The 16,114-nt window shown below is 51.6% G+C and overlaps 1 long non-coding RNA gene across 1 annotated transcript; it reads left to right on the top strand.

Moving 5' to 3' along the window:
- The first annotated feature begins 6,159 nt into the window (after positions 1 to 6,159).
- On the top strand, positions 6,160 to 12,561 carry LOC132438432 (uncharacterized). Its single transcript, XR_009522193.1, has 4 exons — positions 6,160 to 6,288; positions 6,805 to 7,002; positions 7,690 to 7,753; positions 11,132 to 12,561. It is a non-coding gene; the product is annotated as an uncharacterized lncRNA (long non-coding RNA).
- The last annotated feature ends 3,553 nt before the right edge of the window (positions 12,562 to 16,114 follow it).

The following is a 16,114-nucleotide window of genomic DNA, read 5'->3' as shown; positions in this document are numbered from 1 at the left end:
GGGGGTGAGCCAGTGGGAGGCACCACTTGGGCCGACACTGGCCCAGGGGCAGGGTGTGAGGGAGCGAGCTTTCAATCCCCAGCACGCTAGCTGTGTGGCTTTGAGTAAGTGACTCAACCTCTCTGAGTCTCGGTTTCCCTGCCCTTGTCATGGGGACCAAAATGGTAATGTTTGCGTCAGAGGCTAGGGGGGGGATGATCCCGTGTGACAATGTTTAGGGAAGGGACCGGCACATGGTAGGTCCTCATCAAATGGTGGCTCTGTTGATATGAGCATCAGCTTTGGGAAATGGGTTAATGATAGTATCTACGTTTTGGGAATTTTGGGAGGATTAGTATCGTTTACTGTCTGATTACAGCGCTTTGCGCATTGTAGTCAAATAGAGCCAAATAAAGTGTTTGATGTTAATAATAGGAGGCAGGAGCGGGGTTAAGCTGGAAAGGGCCTTGGAGAAGCTTGGCCTGGGGTCCCTCCCTCCTCCAGCTGCTCCAGGAATGTCACAGACCTGTCAGGGTGTGTAGTTCAGATGCGGGCACGTGACCTCCGAGGGCTCCACTTTTGTTCTGTGTCCTGGGGGTTCTTCTGTGAAGAAGGAAAGAAATTGGATCGAGAAAGAAAGAAAAGTAAACGATGTTTGTTGAGCAGGCTCGTGTGCCAGACACCTTCCTATTTATTATGTTTTTGTTTTTTCCTTCACGACAACTGTGCCGGGATGGTTCTGTGGTTCTCGGTAGTATCAGGACTCCTGGTGGCAAGCAACAGAAAACCCATCTCAAAGTAGCTTAAGCAAGAAAGGGAAGTTGCAGGGCTTCCCTGGTGGCGCAGTGGTTGAGAGTCCGCCTGCCGATGCAGGGAACACGGGTTCGTGTCCCGGTCCGGGAAGATCCCACATGCCGCGGAGTGGCTGGACCCGTGAGCCATGGCCTCTGAGCCTGCACGTCTGGAGCCTGTGCTCCGCAACGGGAGAGGCCACAACAGTGAGAGGCCCGCGTACCGTCAAAAAAAAAAAAAAAAAAAGAAAGGGAAGTTCCTCCTGTACAATGGCTCATGTCATTTGAGCTTCAGGAGTGGCTGGATCAAGGGCCTCAAGCAATGTGACTGTAGCCCAGCCTCTCTCACCATCTCTGCTTTTCTCTATGTTGGCCTCAGTTACAGTCCAGCTTTCCCTTCCTGGTGACAAGAAGGCTGCCAGAAGCTTTAGAATTTCCTCTCATTCACATAGTGGTTTAAGGGAAAAGAGAGTGCCTCTATCCTTCCAGTTCTGGCAGAAGTCCCAGAGAAGTCTCTCATTGGCCCCTTTTGGGGGCCAATGGGCACATTGGGTGCCTTCTGGGTGATGGGCACATCCCTGAACCAGTCACTGTGGCTGGAGGGATCCATCATTGTGATTGGCCAGATCTGGGTCAGGCACCACCCTACACTCACATGTGGTGTCAGCTCTATTCCCCAGAGGAAAAATGGGGCGATGTTCCCAGAGAAGGGACAGATGCTAGACAGACAAAACGACACGTGTCCACTTCCCGTTGAGTCTGTGGATGGACTGAGCGACGATGGCTGTGTGGGGCACCCACATGCCCGCCGGCAGGAAACAGAAGAACAGAACCACCCCAGGACGTTCAGGCGAAGACCACCGACTCCCAGTGAACGCCCAGCTTAAAACGTGGTTTATATTTAGCACGAGGAAAGCTGTCAAGCTCTTAAATATGTATGGGGTTGGAAGAGCCGGGAGGGAGAGAAAGTGCAGATTCTGCATGTGCCAGTGAGGAATTAATTAGAAATAAACCTCATATGAGAAGCTGTCTGAATTCTGTTCTGCTTTAGATCCGGCTGCAACGGATGACTTGGGGAATTCTCCGTCAAGCAGTGAGCACCTGGGCCTCTGGGGCAGCCCCTCCGGAACAGCCCTGATAGGTGGGGAAGACTGGGGGTGGCCTTCCTCTCCCTCGCCCCACTGCCACCTCTTGGCTTGGGGGTGACTCCTTGCTGTGGGGCGCCTGGATCGAGATGCCACGATTGTGCCTGTGCCTGGGGGGTGGGATTGTTTATGGAGCCGGGGGGCAGACAGGGCCTGGGTGCTCACGGGGGGACCACGGGCTGGTGTCACCTCCAGGAGGCCAAGGAGCCGACCCTCTGCCGGGACCTGTGGTGGGGACCCTGGACCCTCAGTCTCCCCTTTGCACTGACCAACCAGATGCCAGACGGGACAGAGGCTGGGCCTCTCCTGGGTCTGACCACACCTAGTCCTGGCCGGACACTTTACAAATACCAGTTAGCATATAGCTTCTGGGCTGGAAGGAATGTGAAGCCACAATGATCTTTTAAAAACTTAAAAACTCATCATGTCACCTTTGGGGACTCCTCATGTCACCAGGGACAAAGGCCCCTGACCCACCTGTGCTATGCAGGCCCCTCAGCTCTGTCCGGGACAAGCCCGCACCATCTTCCTCATATGCCCTGTCCTTCTGCAGCCCGCTGTTTGCTGACCTCAGACGGGCTGGCTTATTCCCACCTCACAGCCCAAGCTCTGCAGTTTCCTCTTTCTGGAACCTTCTGGCCCTGAACCTCATGGGTCGGATTCTTCCTGTGATTTAGATCTCATGTCAAGCCACCCAGTCTATGTTATCTTGTTGTGGCAGCCCACTGACTAACACACTGCTTAATGTATATTTTCTGAATAACAGTTTGATTGAACCTTTGGAATAAATTAATGAATGCATTAAAAGCATTCAAAGGTCATCAGGTTCAGGGGTCTTCATTAAAAAAAAATTGTTTGTGGGCTTCCCTGGTGGCGCAGTGGTTGAGAGTCCGCCTGCCGATGCAGGGGACGCAGGTTCGTGCCCCGGTCCAGGAGGATCCCACATGCCGCGGAGCGGCTGGGCCCGTGAGGCATGGCCGCTGAGCCTGCACGTCCAGAGCCTGTGCTCCGCAACGGGAGAGGCCGCAACAGTGAGAGGCCCGCGTACAGCAAAAAAAAAAAAAAGAAAAAAAAAAGTTTGTTATCTTACTGAGGTCATTATAGATTCAAATGCAACTGTAAGAAATAAACCAGAGAGATCATTTGTGCATTTTGCTTGGTTTCTGCTCAATGGTAACATTTTGCAGAACGACAGGACAATGTCACAACCAAGATGAGCCCGTCATGCTTCCCGATTTCCACACTCTCCTTGCCCTCCTGTGTCGGTGTCGTCCTGCCCCCTGTGCATTTCTTGGATCCACCAGCATAGTCCGGACCCCAAGGCACTCCAACACCCCAAAGAACCCCGAGCTGTCCTGTTACTCCCTCCCTCGTACTATTTTTTAAAGCAATTTTTTCCAACTGACTTAATGCAAAACTCCAAGTGGGTCAGTAACAGGTGGACTCATGGAGCCACTGCAGGTATTTCTCCACTTTCTGATCAGACCCCACTGACGGGCTGGGGATCAGGAACTAGTGACACAAAGCAGCTGGGATCTGGGGAATCCACCGTGGAGGTGCCTGGACAGATCCAAGGGACTCAGTGTCCCGGGCTGGAGGCCCGGCCCTGGCCCAGGACTTGCCTCTGAGCGTGAGCTGGGGTGCGGGGGGAAGGTCCCTGGACCTGGGTTAGAGGCAGAGCAGGAGCCAGGGGCCCAGGGCCCAGCCCTGACAGGCCAGGGTGGGAGTCTGAGGTCTGGGTGCCCCCTGGCCGCCCAGGAGGTGAGTGGGGCTCTGCGTGGGGCGGTCCTGGGTCCAGCCCTAATAGCTCAGATGCGAGCAGAAGTCCCGGCCCAGCGCTGGCAGCCACCGCGGGTCCTCAGCACGCGGCAAGCACTGGCCTCACTCGGAAGGCTCCCCCCATCCTCCCACGCTTGGATCACGATTTGCCTTTTGGAGCCCAAGTCTCCTTCCATCCGGGCAGTTCTGTGAGCCCCCGGCTCCTGTTGACAAGCTGCTTCTCCGTGAGATCAGCTCCAGTGTCTGCCGCTGCCGCTCAGAGCCCCCATTTCCCCAAAATGGGACCCCCCAACTCCGTGTGGATCTCAGAGGGCCCTGGCCTTGTGAGAGGGCTCCTGGGCTCAGACTGGAAGCCGAGGTCAGGGCCAGATGCTGCTCGTAGGCAGGACTGCATCCCAGATCTCCTTCCCTGGAGCGCGCGGAGGGGACGGCACACGCTTGCCATCTCTGGGCCAGGGACCTGTTCCCACATTGTGCCCGTGAGCTCACAGCACTCCAGCTGGGGAAACTGAGGCACAAGGGACAAAGTTTTACGGCAGCTCACGGTAGCCGGGCCGGAACCGAACTCATGGTCCCTGCAGCCCCGTCTCTCTTCCTCACAGCCCTCCGGGATGGAAGCCGGGCAGTGTCCTCTCTAGAACGATCTCCACCGACAAGTTCTCTTAGGTCCTTCTCGGGGGCCTGCCCACCCCTCCACGCTCCCCGCAGAGTGGGGTCGATCGAATTCAGTCCCAGTCACGTGGGTCCACCCTTGCCCAAGTTTCAGGAAACCTATTCAAGATTCTGATTTCATCCGTTTTAATTTTTTTCCCCTGAAAGTGAAGACTGGAATTCAGGGCTATTTATCGCACCAGGCGTGTGAAAGCTTAAATAAAATAAGCTTTATCTGTTGGAAGCTGTCAACTGATAAAAAAGAAAAGAATTAAGCGTATTCCTACTTAATGAACTCTCCAGACAGAGGCAGATTTCTGCCTCTTGGTTTAGTTCTTCTCTGCAGAAACAGCCATGTGCCCAGTCTGAGAACTGCCTTGGGACTCCACTCCCCGAGCCCCCCAAACTGTCTAGACATCCTGTAAACAGAGCGACTGCCAGGCGGCAGCAGCAGGGAGGTGGGGATGTTTGTCACTTTGGTGACGGCTGAATGAAGATTCATGGCCACAGAATGTTCTCCTCGGGACAAAAGAATACCCGCTTCCCACCTTTCTCGGAGCCTTTTCCTGGGTCAGGAGCCCCACTCGGGAGAGCGTCATCTTCTCTGGGGAAACTATTCTCTTTCCACGACAGCCTCCCGAGGGTGCCAGGCCTCGGGCACTGATGCTGAGGGAGGCTGCTCAGCCGGGGCCTCCTGGGAAATGCGGGTTCCCCAAGATCGCCCCCCACTGCAAAGACCCTCTCCACCCAGTCGGGAAATCCAGTCGGCTCTATGTCCCACACCTACAGGGATTTTGCCACACCTGCCACTTCCGCTGCCATCCCCCGGGCCAGGCCAGCAGGCTCTGCAGCCTGGACCATGGCCATGGCCCCCTCCCTGGTCTCCCTGCTTCTGTCCTCACCCCACTATGCTCCAAATTATAGGTCAGAGCGTGACAAGCCACTGTTCAAAACCCTGCAATGTTCCCGTTTTATTCACAGTAAAACCCAAAGCTCTTAAAATGGTCTCAGGGCCCTACCTGATCTATGTCCACAAAACCTGCCACTTGTCCAAACTCACCTCCTTCTACACCCCCCTTGCTCACTATGTCCAGCCCCACTGGCTTCCTTGCAGGCACACTGTGGCCTCAGGGCCTTTGCACTGGCTGTTCCCTTTGCCTGGAATGCTTTTCCCGCAGATGCCGGCACGGCTCACCACACACCTCCTTCAGGTCTTTGCTCAAACGTCCCCTCCTCAACCAGCTCTTCCCTGACCATCCTATTTTGTAGTATAGGGTCCACTCTTGGTGTTGTACGTTCTACGGGTTTGGGCAAATGTTTGATGTCACGAACGACCATTGTCGTATCATACAGACTACTTTCACTGCCTAAAAATCCCCTGTGCTCTGCCTATCCTTTCCTCCCCCTGCCCCCACCTCTGGCAACCACTGATCTTTTTTTACTGTCCCCACAATCTTTCCTTTTCCAGAATGTCATAGAGTTGCAATCATATAACCTGTAGCCTTTCCAGAGCGGCTTCTTTCACTTAGTAATATGCATTTAAGCTTCTTCCATGTCTTTTCATGGCTTGCTAGCTCATTTCTTTTTAGTGCTGAGTAACATTCCACTGTCTGGATGCGTCACCGTTTATTTATTTATTTATCCACCTACTGAAGGACATCTTGGTTGTTTCCAAGTTTTGGTCGTTATGACTAAAGCTGCTATAAACATCCATGTGCAGGTATTTGTGTGGACATGTTTTCAGCTCTTTTGGATAAATACCAAGGAGTTGGATCACCAGATCCCATGAGAAGAGTTTGGTTTCATGAGAAACAGTCAAACTGTCTTCCAAAGTGGCAGCACCTTCTGCATTTCCCACCAGCACTGAATGAGCGTTCCTGTGGCTCCACAACCTCACCAGCATTTGGTGTTGTCAGTGTTCTGGACTTTGGCCTTTCTAATAGGTATGTCGTGGTATCTCATTGTTGTTTTAATTTGCCTTTCCCTGATGATATATTATGTGGAGCAACTTTTCAGATGCTTATGTGCTCTCTGTATATCTTCTTTGGTGAGGTGTCTGTGAAGGTTTCTGGCCCATTTTTAAATTGGGTTGTGTGTTTTCTTATTGTTGAGTTTTGAGAGTTCTTTGTATATTTTGGGTAACAGTCCATTACCCGATGTGTCTCTTGCAAATGTCTTCTCCCAGTCTATGGCTTGTCTTCTCATTTTCTTAACAGTGTCTTCCACAGAGCAGAAGTTTTAATACTAATGAAGTCCAGCTTATAGATTATTTCATTCATACGGATCCCATTTTTTGGTACCTAATAACTCATTGCCCAACCAAGGGTCACCTAGAATTTTTTCCTGTTTCCTTCTCAGAGTTTCTTAGCTTTGCACTTTACACTTAGGTCTATGATCCTGTTAGAGTTAATTTTTGTGAAAGGTGTAAGGTCTGTGTTCGGGTTGATGTTTCGGCATAGGATGAAGGCAGTGATGAAGATGATGATGATGATATAACAGTGATGATGCTGTGACGCCGCTGCTGTGGCTGATGACGGTGATGTCAGCAGCTGTAACAGATGCTGCCAACGGCCCACCCTATCTCCATGGTCCACCCTGGAGCTTGGCTGCTGACGGCTTCCTGCACTTCTGAAGCCTCAGGGTTTCTCTGGCCACAGGTGGAGTATTCTGAACCCAAGCATAGAGACAGAGCGGAAGTGCTGGGGAGTTAAGACGTCCTCCTTTACCCTCCCCAGAGGCAGCCTCAGTCAACGACAGACAGGAGTTGGGAGGTCAAGACCCCTTGGCCCTTTGTGGGACAATGTTGGGGCATGTCCTACACAGTCTCTAAGCAGGTCCCTGGCCACAGGGGGGCCACTCTATCACACCTTGTATTCATTTACCTTCTTCACTGCCTTGCTCTCCACTCCCTCCCCTCCTGGACCACCTCCCCTAAACTGCTTGCACCAAAACCCTTGCCTCAGGCTCTGTGTTTGGGGTACCCTAAACTAGGAAAAACCAAATGCTTGTTCAGTGCCAGGGGCTGTGTCTGTGGTTTCTCCTGCAGACCTGTGAGGAGGTTATTACTACGCTCATTTATAGTTGAGGAGACTGGGGCTCAGGGGGGTTGAATGGTTCAGCTGAAGTCACACAGCTGGTGGGCGCTGGCCCGGGATCCAACGCAGCCCGCTCACCTCTGCAGTCTGGGCTCGTGCTAAGTCATGAACGCACGCTCGAGTGAGAAGTGGGCACATGGTCCACCCCTCTGACTAACAGAGAAACAGGCCTTGATGGGGGGCCAGGGTGGCCAAGGTCACAAAGCAAATCAGAGCACCACTAGGACAACAGAATCCTTTTCTTTTCAGCGGCCAGCCTGGTCCTGCTGGGACAGAGATCCAGGCGTGTGAAATCAAGAATGTGCAACGGGTGGTGAGTGTGTCATTCATCCATCCCTTCATTCACAGGGTGTGTGCTAGTGTGTATAAGTGTGTGTGCATGTGTGTTTAAGTGTGTGTCTCTGTGGGAGTTTGAGCTTGTGTGAGAATGTGGGCCTGTATAAGCGTGTGTCTGTGCGAGTGCGTACATCTGCGAGCGTGGGTGCCTCTTCCATAGTGCGGCATAAAGGCACACACCTCGGCCCTTGCCCTCGTGGGGTCTGTGCTATGAGGAGTCAGACAAGCGTCCAGGCAGGGCCAACACAGGGCTCAGTGATGTGCTGGGAGAAGTTCGGGACAGTGGGGCTGGGACAAGGGGCCTGCTGCCTGCCTGAATGGTCAGGAGGGGCCTGGAAGAAGGGGGAGCCCAGCCAGGTCCTGAAACGTGAGTAGTCTGGGTGACCTGTTGGGTGGGGCTGCCGTGCCCCTCTGGGCTGGCCGGTGGAGGGTAGAGGGAAGATGAGCTTCTCTCTTCTCTTCTTGGCTGTGCTTTGACTTGCTTTGTGACCTTGGCCATGTCCTTCCCCCACTGTGGTCTCAACATCCCCAGTAATAAGGCGTGAGCCGGACCAGAGGTGCCCTCTGACACTGACCCTGGCAGGGAAGAAGCAGTTCCTTCTCCGCACCTGCTCTGGCCCGGCCACACTGAGCATCTTTCCCGGGGGGAGCCTTGCAAACAGGGTGGACCCCAGGATGGGGCCAAGCTGTGGGCAGATGAGCTGGCATCTGGCCTGGTCCCCCCAGACTCACAGTGATGGGCTCACAGCTGGCAACAACCTTTCAAGGGGACACTGTGATGCCTTGTCAGGTGGCTGGTGAGCCCTTTCTGAATCCTGGTCCAACAAGGCGATGATAAAATATGCGTTCTCAGGGCAGGGAGGCCCCAACAGCCCATTATGGGAGACATTACCTTGTTTGAATTTAGAAATGAGGTCGTGGGGTGACATGTCAATGCAGTCTCTGTTTGCTGCTGGGGCCAGCGGCCTCCTCGTTCACGTGGAGACACAGAATGCAAAGTTTACATTTGCTCTTAGGATGTTTGAGACCCTCAGCTGATGTCTGGAAAGATGCAGGAGCTGAGGGCTTCCTGCAGCACCGGGTTTGCCTGAAGCCAGGCTGAGATACTTGTCTGAAATCTGAGAAATGATAAAAAGGAAACATACTGTCTCCCAAGCACCCCTCCTTTTTTTTTTAAAAAATAAGAATTGTTTTTATTGTTTCTTTCAAATCTACATGGGGTAAATAAATGGCTGACATTTTTGACAAAGAGATGTAAAACAAACTTTAAAGAAGTACGACATAAAAGAATTTCTCCACAGCAGATAAAAGCAAACGAATATAAGAAAAGGATGCTGTAATCTAAAGATTGATGCTACGGCAAGATTTTAACATGATGTAAAATTGTTATATAATGTGAAATTTTAAAAAATATTGCCAGCATTGGATAAAAGAAAACATTCCAGTATAATTTCTTCATAAGCTAAAGGAATGTGTTTATTAGATCTTAGCAAGAAATGGCTGAGAAATAATTAAATTGATTGACATTTTAATTTACTAAAAGAAGTTAAGAATAAGATTATATGTAAAAAGTACTTAGCGTTTTTTGTCAACTATATATATATATATATTTTTTTTACATCTTTATTGGAGTATAATTGCTTTACAATGGTGTGTTAGTTTCTGCTCTATAACAAAGTGAATCAGTTATACATATACATATGTTCCCACATCTCTTCCCTCTTGAGTCTCCCTCCCTCCCACCCTCCCTATCCCACCCCTCTAGGTGGTGAGAAAGCACAGAGCTGATCTCCCTGTGCTATGCGGCTGCCAAACCCCTTATTTTTAATCCTCACAGTAACTCCAGTGGGTGAGGGGTGGGGTGGAGAATGTCCACTTGCAAAGGGCTGGCTCACTGGGTGGGGCTGATTATCTGGGTGAAATTAGAGTAGGTCAGAGACATCAACACTGGCTGAGACCCCTGACTGCACCAACTTGCTTAGCTGGGCCCATCTCACATCTTAACCGAGTTCTTACGTCAGACCAGAATGCCACCGAATTTGCTTATAATAAGAAATACCTATTGTTGGGTCAGTGATCAGCCCGATTCTCCTCCTAAGCAGACCTTGCCGTGGACGACAAGCCAGCGGGTGGCTTGTGGAGCGCAGAGTCACAACAAGGGAAATTTCTTAGTTGACGCAAACGCTTGCTGGCATCAGCCCGAGGAAATACCCATAATGCTCCCATTCAGCAAGTTGTGTCTTAAAAGGTTTACGTTTTATCGCATTTAGTCATTTCAGCCACAGGGCCTTTTGCACGTGTCAAGGTCAGACCCTCCTATCACAATCCTACTTTTACATTTATGCCTTTGACGACGTGATTAATGTCTCACTCCTCCCCAGACTGTGCCTTTATGAGGCTGAGATCTCTGTGGTCTCGTTCACGGCTGTATCCTCAGGCCCAGCATAGAGTCCGGCGTAGGGCAGAGGCCCCGCTGCTCTCTTGCTGGACGCGCTTGGGAAGGTCCACGTGCCCTCGGCTGCCGAGGCTTTATGGAGCCCCACGCCTTCTCCTTAGGTTCTGAGGAGTTTTCTCTCCACCCTCCATCCCCTCTTCTATAAAGAGCTTTGTTAAATTGCAAAGAGGCAATTTAATCTTTGTCCTGAGAAAGGCTTGTTCAGAAATCATATTCTTTTCTTTGTGAAGCCTGATGGGTTTATTTCACTTATAATGTGAAGTATCAAAGTTGTCATTCTGGAAAGTTTCAAGGCAGGGAGCAGGTGGGGGAATGAAATGGCTTTTCAAGGATATCAGGAAAGGCTGAGGGAGAAGGTGATGCATTGTAGTGGATTGGAGTTGGGCTCCAGAGCGAGACGGCCTGGGTTCACATCCAAGCTTTGCTACTTACTCGTTGTGTGACTTTGGACAAGTGGCTCAACCTCTCTGTGTTTCAGTCTCATCCATGAAATGGAAATCGTATCTGTTTCTTGGGGTTGTTATGAAGACTAAACACGTTAAGGCACATAAAGTGCTTAAGTGCAGAAGAGACATTATGTGTTAGCTGTTATTTTGGTATCATTAGAGTATCCCCCTCCTCCCTCTCATGATCATCCATGGCAGCATTATTAGGGCTTGGAACAGGAGTGAGGAACATGGTCATTGCATGATCTGTCAGTCAGGAGCGTTTGGTTGCTGCTAACAAACATCTAAAATAATAGTGGCTTAAGATGAGAATTTATTTACCTCTCTGGTTTGAAAGTAGGTTGTGATGGCAGCTCTGTGGTGTTAGTTAAGACCCAGGTATTATTCTTGTTATTTTGGTTTTTGTTTTTGTGGTTTTGCTTCTCCATCTTTAGCGTGTGGTTTCCATACCTAGGTTTGCCTCATGGTCAAATATGGCTGCTGAAACTCCGGACATCAACTCTGTGTTCCAGGGAGGAAGAAAGGGACTGGGAGTATAAGAAGAACTGCTGATGACTCTCACTGTTCTTATATAGGCCAAGGTTGCCCTACTGTAAGCCCCCATGACTCTGCCAGGAGATTCACTCTCAGCTCAGGAACAGGAGCTGAAAACAGGAAGTACCCTCAAGCCGTCCTCAGAGATAAACAAGAGCTGGCGGATAAATACCTCAGCTTCTTCGCCTCCTGGTGGGATAAGTCTGAGAGGTGTGTCCTGCACCGTTTCCCCGAAGGTCCCAGCAGCACTGAGTCGCTGCCCACAGCAGTGACTGCCCATCCGTGTGCTCTGCACCGTTCCTCCCTTTCTCCGACTCACTTCCCCATGGCGCTGCTCTGAAAAAATCCATTACGCTTGAATCCTTGACTCAGAGTCAGCTTGTGAGGGAACCCAGTCAATGACAGGGGACAGGGCAAAAGGGGCACCCCTGGCTGTCTGTCCACCTCTTAAGGAGCCCCTCCTCCCACAGCTCCGGTCAGCATCCACGCTCACTTCATTGTGCTCGAGCTGCAAGGGCAGCAGAGACCCGTAGGCCATTAGCTGGGATCTGCTGCTCAGGAAGGAGGTGGGGAGCGTGGCCATGGGGCGGCAGCCGGCACTCTCTGCCGCCGTGAAAGAAGGAAGAACTATGGAAAGTTTCCGCCTTCCTCTGGGACCAGATCTGACAAGGACCCATCAAGTCTCTTGGACGCTTCCTGAGAAATGAATTCATTTATTTCATTCCACCAATGTTGGCTGAAACCTACTGAGTGCTCGGCTCTGGAATGCCATTGAGAAGAAGACACGGTTCTCACTGGTGTGAGGTGATACCTCCACTTAGAATGGGCATCATCAGAAAATCTACAAACAACAAATACCGGAGAGGGTGTGGAGAAAAGGGAACCCTCCTGCACTGTTGGTGGGAATGTAAATTGATACAGCCACTATGGAGAAGAGTATGGAGGTTCCTTAAAAAACTAAAAATAGAACTACCATATGACCCAGCAATCCCACTACTGGGCATATACCCTGAGAAAACCATAATTCAAAAGACACATGCAGCCCAATATTCATTGCAGCACTATTTACAATAGCCAGGACACGGAAGCAACCTAAATGCCCAACGACAGGCGAATGGATAAAGAAGATGTGGTATATTGGAATATTACTCAGCCATAAGAAGGAAAGAAATTGGGTCATTTGTAGAGACGTGGATGGACCTAGAGACTGTCATACAGAGTGAAGTAGGTCATAAAGAGAAAAACAAATATCGTATATTAACGCATATATGTGGAACCTAGAAAAATGGTACAGATGAACCGGTTTGCAGGGCAGAAATAGAGACACCGATGTAGAGAACAAACGTATGGACACCAAGGGGGAATGTGGCGAGGGTGGGGGGGTGTGATGAATGGGGAGATTGGGATTGACATGTACACATTAATATGTGTAAAATGGACAACTAATAAGACCCTGCTGTATAAAAAAATAAATAAAATTAAATTAAAAAAAAAGACGACGCGGTTCTCAATCTCACGGGGTCTGCTGGCGCCATGGGGACAGCTGTGGCCAGAAGCAGAGAACGGGGCCAGTGGTGGGAGACCAGGCCGGCAGGGGCCTGGCCCAGCTGCCCAAACCCCTAACCCCTGGGTGGGAGCGACACGGAGCACGGGTCGAGGGAGGCTGGGTTATTCTTCCACAAGGGTAAAGACGAAGAGCCCAGTTCTCCAGGGTTCAAAGCCACATGTACATCTCGGTTGGGAGGGGGCTCTGCTCATGGGGACGAGGTCAGTGCAGAGCCACCATCTTGAATGCGGCTGTTCAAAGAAACGTGGCCAGAGAAAAGAGCTCGCGGGGATCGCCCAGCATCATTTAAGTGATCCTGGGACACTGCTGCTCACCACTCAGGGGCCAGATGTGGTCGCATGGTCCCACCCAACCTCGAGGCAGTCAGGAAGCGGAGTGGGTCGGAAGTATTTGGAGAGCAGCACGGTGGCTGCCATCCACGGGGATCAGTTTGGTGCGTCCTTTGGGGGCGCCCTACTGCGTGTTTGCATATACTTATGTGTGTACCCAGGGCGTCCCTCGTTCAGCAGGTGTAACTCTGTTTCGTGCCTTTAAAGGCTGCAGTGGACGTCACCGTTTGGACACCCCATAGTTTATTCTACCAGCCACCTACGGAGGGACTTTTAGGATGTCAGTCTTTGGTATTGTGGACAGTCCCACAGTGGATGTCCTTGCCTGTCTCTTTAGTGCACGCATCTCAGAAAAATGGAGGTGCTGGGTGCTGGCTTGTGTATTTAAATTTCCACAAATACTGAAAAATCATCCACCAGGTGATTATCAGTATACACTCCCATCGGTAGCATATAGCAATTCCCCACATATTTGCCAAAAAGCGATATAATACAGTTTGAATTTATTTTTAATCTCATTGGATATCCCCCCCCTTTTTTTTTTTTGCAGTACGCGGGCCTCTCACTGCCGTGGCCTCTCCCGTTGTGGAGCACAGGCTCCGGACGCGCAGGCTCAGCGGCCATGGCTCACGGGCCCAGCCGCTCCGCGGCATGTGGGATCTTCCCGGACTGGGACACGAACCCGTGTTCCCTGCATCGGCAGACGGACTCTCAACCACTGCGCCACCAGGGAAGCCCTGGATATCCCCTTTTAATGTTTTAAATTAAAATTTAAAAAGTTACTTTTAAAAAATGTAAACAGCGGAGAAGTACGCATGGAGCAGAAATCAGAAGTCCCCTCTTTGTTTTTCTTATTTCTCACTTCATGCCCCATTCCAGAGGAACCACTGGTAAAAGTTTGTTGGGTATCTTTCTAGATTTTTCTTTCTGCATTTACATAATACACATTCATAAACATGGATTGCTTTTTAAATGCATAACTGTTGTTATCACTGTATCATCTAGTGTCCTGGACCTTGCTTCACCACTTCTCTGTGCACCCCCCTTAATTTTTAGCATCTTTTAGTGCCCTGTTGTTCTGTCTTCTCACACATCTACAGGCGGGAGGAGGGGGAAAAGGAGGGGAAGTTGATTATGGGGCTGTCTGCTTTTTCCCTTTCCTTCCCAGAGTTGCCTGGGGTGGGGTGACCAGTGTCCAGACATGTCTCCGGGGTGAAGACAGGAAGAAGAGAAGACAGGCTGTGGCTGCAGAGTCTCCGAAGAGGAGAAGAGAGGCAGGAGGCTGGCTGAGGAAGGGGATGCAGCACAGACTGGAATCCTTCCAAACTCCTGCGGGGAGGAAATCTCCTGAGGCGAAATTCAGCAAAATGCGATTAAGGATAAATTTTTTATTCTTCTGTCCTGCAGGCAGCTTGGGAAAATGCCGTAGTCTCGGCATAAATGAACTCCCCCGTCTTATTTTAGTTTGAAATGACACTTGGAGCACCGGTTCCGACTCTGGGATAATGGCGGAGTCCCTGCGGCAGCCACGGCCACCGAGGGTGGCAACTGCACAGCCAGGGCGCTGGGAGCAGCGGCGCGAGGCCGGCCCGCGCGCCACACCCTCGCCCCGAAGGGAGCCGCCATCTATCCAACGCTGGCCGAAGAAAAATCAAATACATCAAATACAGACCGGAAACCACCCGCACCCTTTTCACGAAAAATACCTAGATTCGTTCACTTGTTCACAAACTCTTAGGTGGTGCTTTTGTATGCAGGGCACTGATCCTAGTGCTTTAGAAATAGTAATTGATTTGTTTCCCACAAGTTGGTGTGGGACGATTACCGGGCCTGTCGTGGAGATGGTGGGGTGGGTATAGCCGTGCAGGTGGTACGGAGTGAGGGCGCCAGCCCAGTTTATGTGTCACTCCGGGCTCCACACGGTCCCACCTGCTCCTGGGGCCTCGGATGCTTTCCCCAGCAAAGCAGCGTTCTGTCCCCAGGGTTGCAAACCACCAGCCGCCTCCCTTGTTGTCACATCCCTGCACCTCTGCACGCCCCACCCCTGGACCTCCCGGCCCCTGGCGAGGGTCTGGCTTCAGCGAAGCCCCCATTTTGCCCTTGGACTTGGGGGCCCAGGTTCACACAAAGGGGACCCTCAGATGCTTTGGTTTCTCCAGTGGCTGTCCCAAGCAGCACGGTCTAAGAGTATGGGGGGGCAGTCGACACCCACCAGGGTAGAACACTGACCAGGTGGGACAGGAGATGAGTCAGCCTCGCCTCCTTCTGCAGGCAGACTGGTCTGGGAGGAAGGGGTCTCACGGCCTCTCCCGGGACATCCTGCCTGAGCGAGCAGGCAGCGGTGGCTGGCTTGGTGATGCCAGCCTCTCCCTCTTCTCACTCTTGCTTCCTGGGACTGCACTCCACAGTCAAGTGTCAGGGCCGAGCTCGGCCTCCAGCTCTGTTTTCCAGGGAATTCCAGCTGAGCCAGAGAGACGTGTGCCGAGTAACTTCAGCTGCCATTTCTGTGGTGCTCTCCGTCACCAGGGACCTGCTAAGATCTCCACGGCGTCCGTTTCTTTCATCCTCGCAGCAGCGCACGCTTTACATAGATGAAGATTTGGCTCCAGACGTGCCCAAGGTCACCAGCCCAGACGTGGAGGAAGCGGGCAGTTTGGGTCCGGAATCTGTGCTCTCAAGCGTCCTGCTAGCTGGAGCCGCAGGTGGCGTGAGGGCTGGCGGTCACCGAGCAGTCGCCACCGGCCGTACCTGACTCCGAGGGCTTCACATACAGCGTCTCAGGACCCCCGAAAACCCTGGGGAGGGGGGACTGGGATTATCATTTTACAGCCGAAGAGCACTTGGCTCGGAAACGTTTGAACAACGTCATTTATTCATTCAACACGTATCCGCTGGCTTCCTCTTCCGTGCTTGGCAGTGTTCTCCATGCTGGGGGTGTGACAGCAGGAGCTCCCGGTCTGCTGGGGGGCTGGGGGAGGGGCAGAGAGCGAACAGTCACAAACACAAA

The sequence above is a fragment of the Delphinus delphis genome, chromosome 15 (assembly GCF_949987515.2).
Source record: "Delphinus delphis chromosome 15, mDelDel1.2, whole genome shotgun sequence".
Taxonomy (NCBI): Eukaryota; Metazoa; Chordata; class Mammalia; order Artiodactyla; family Delphinidae; genus Delphinus; species Delphinus delphis.
Note: the sequence above shows the minus strand (reverse complement) of the source record. Positions and strands in the feature narration are given on the sequence as shown.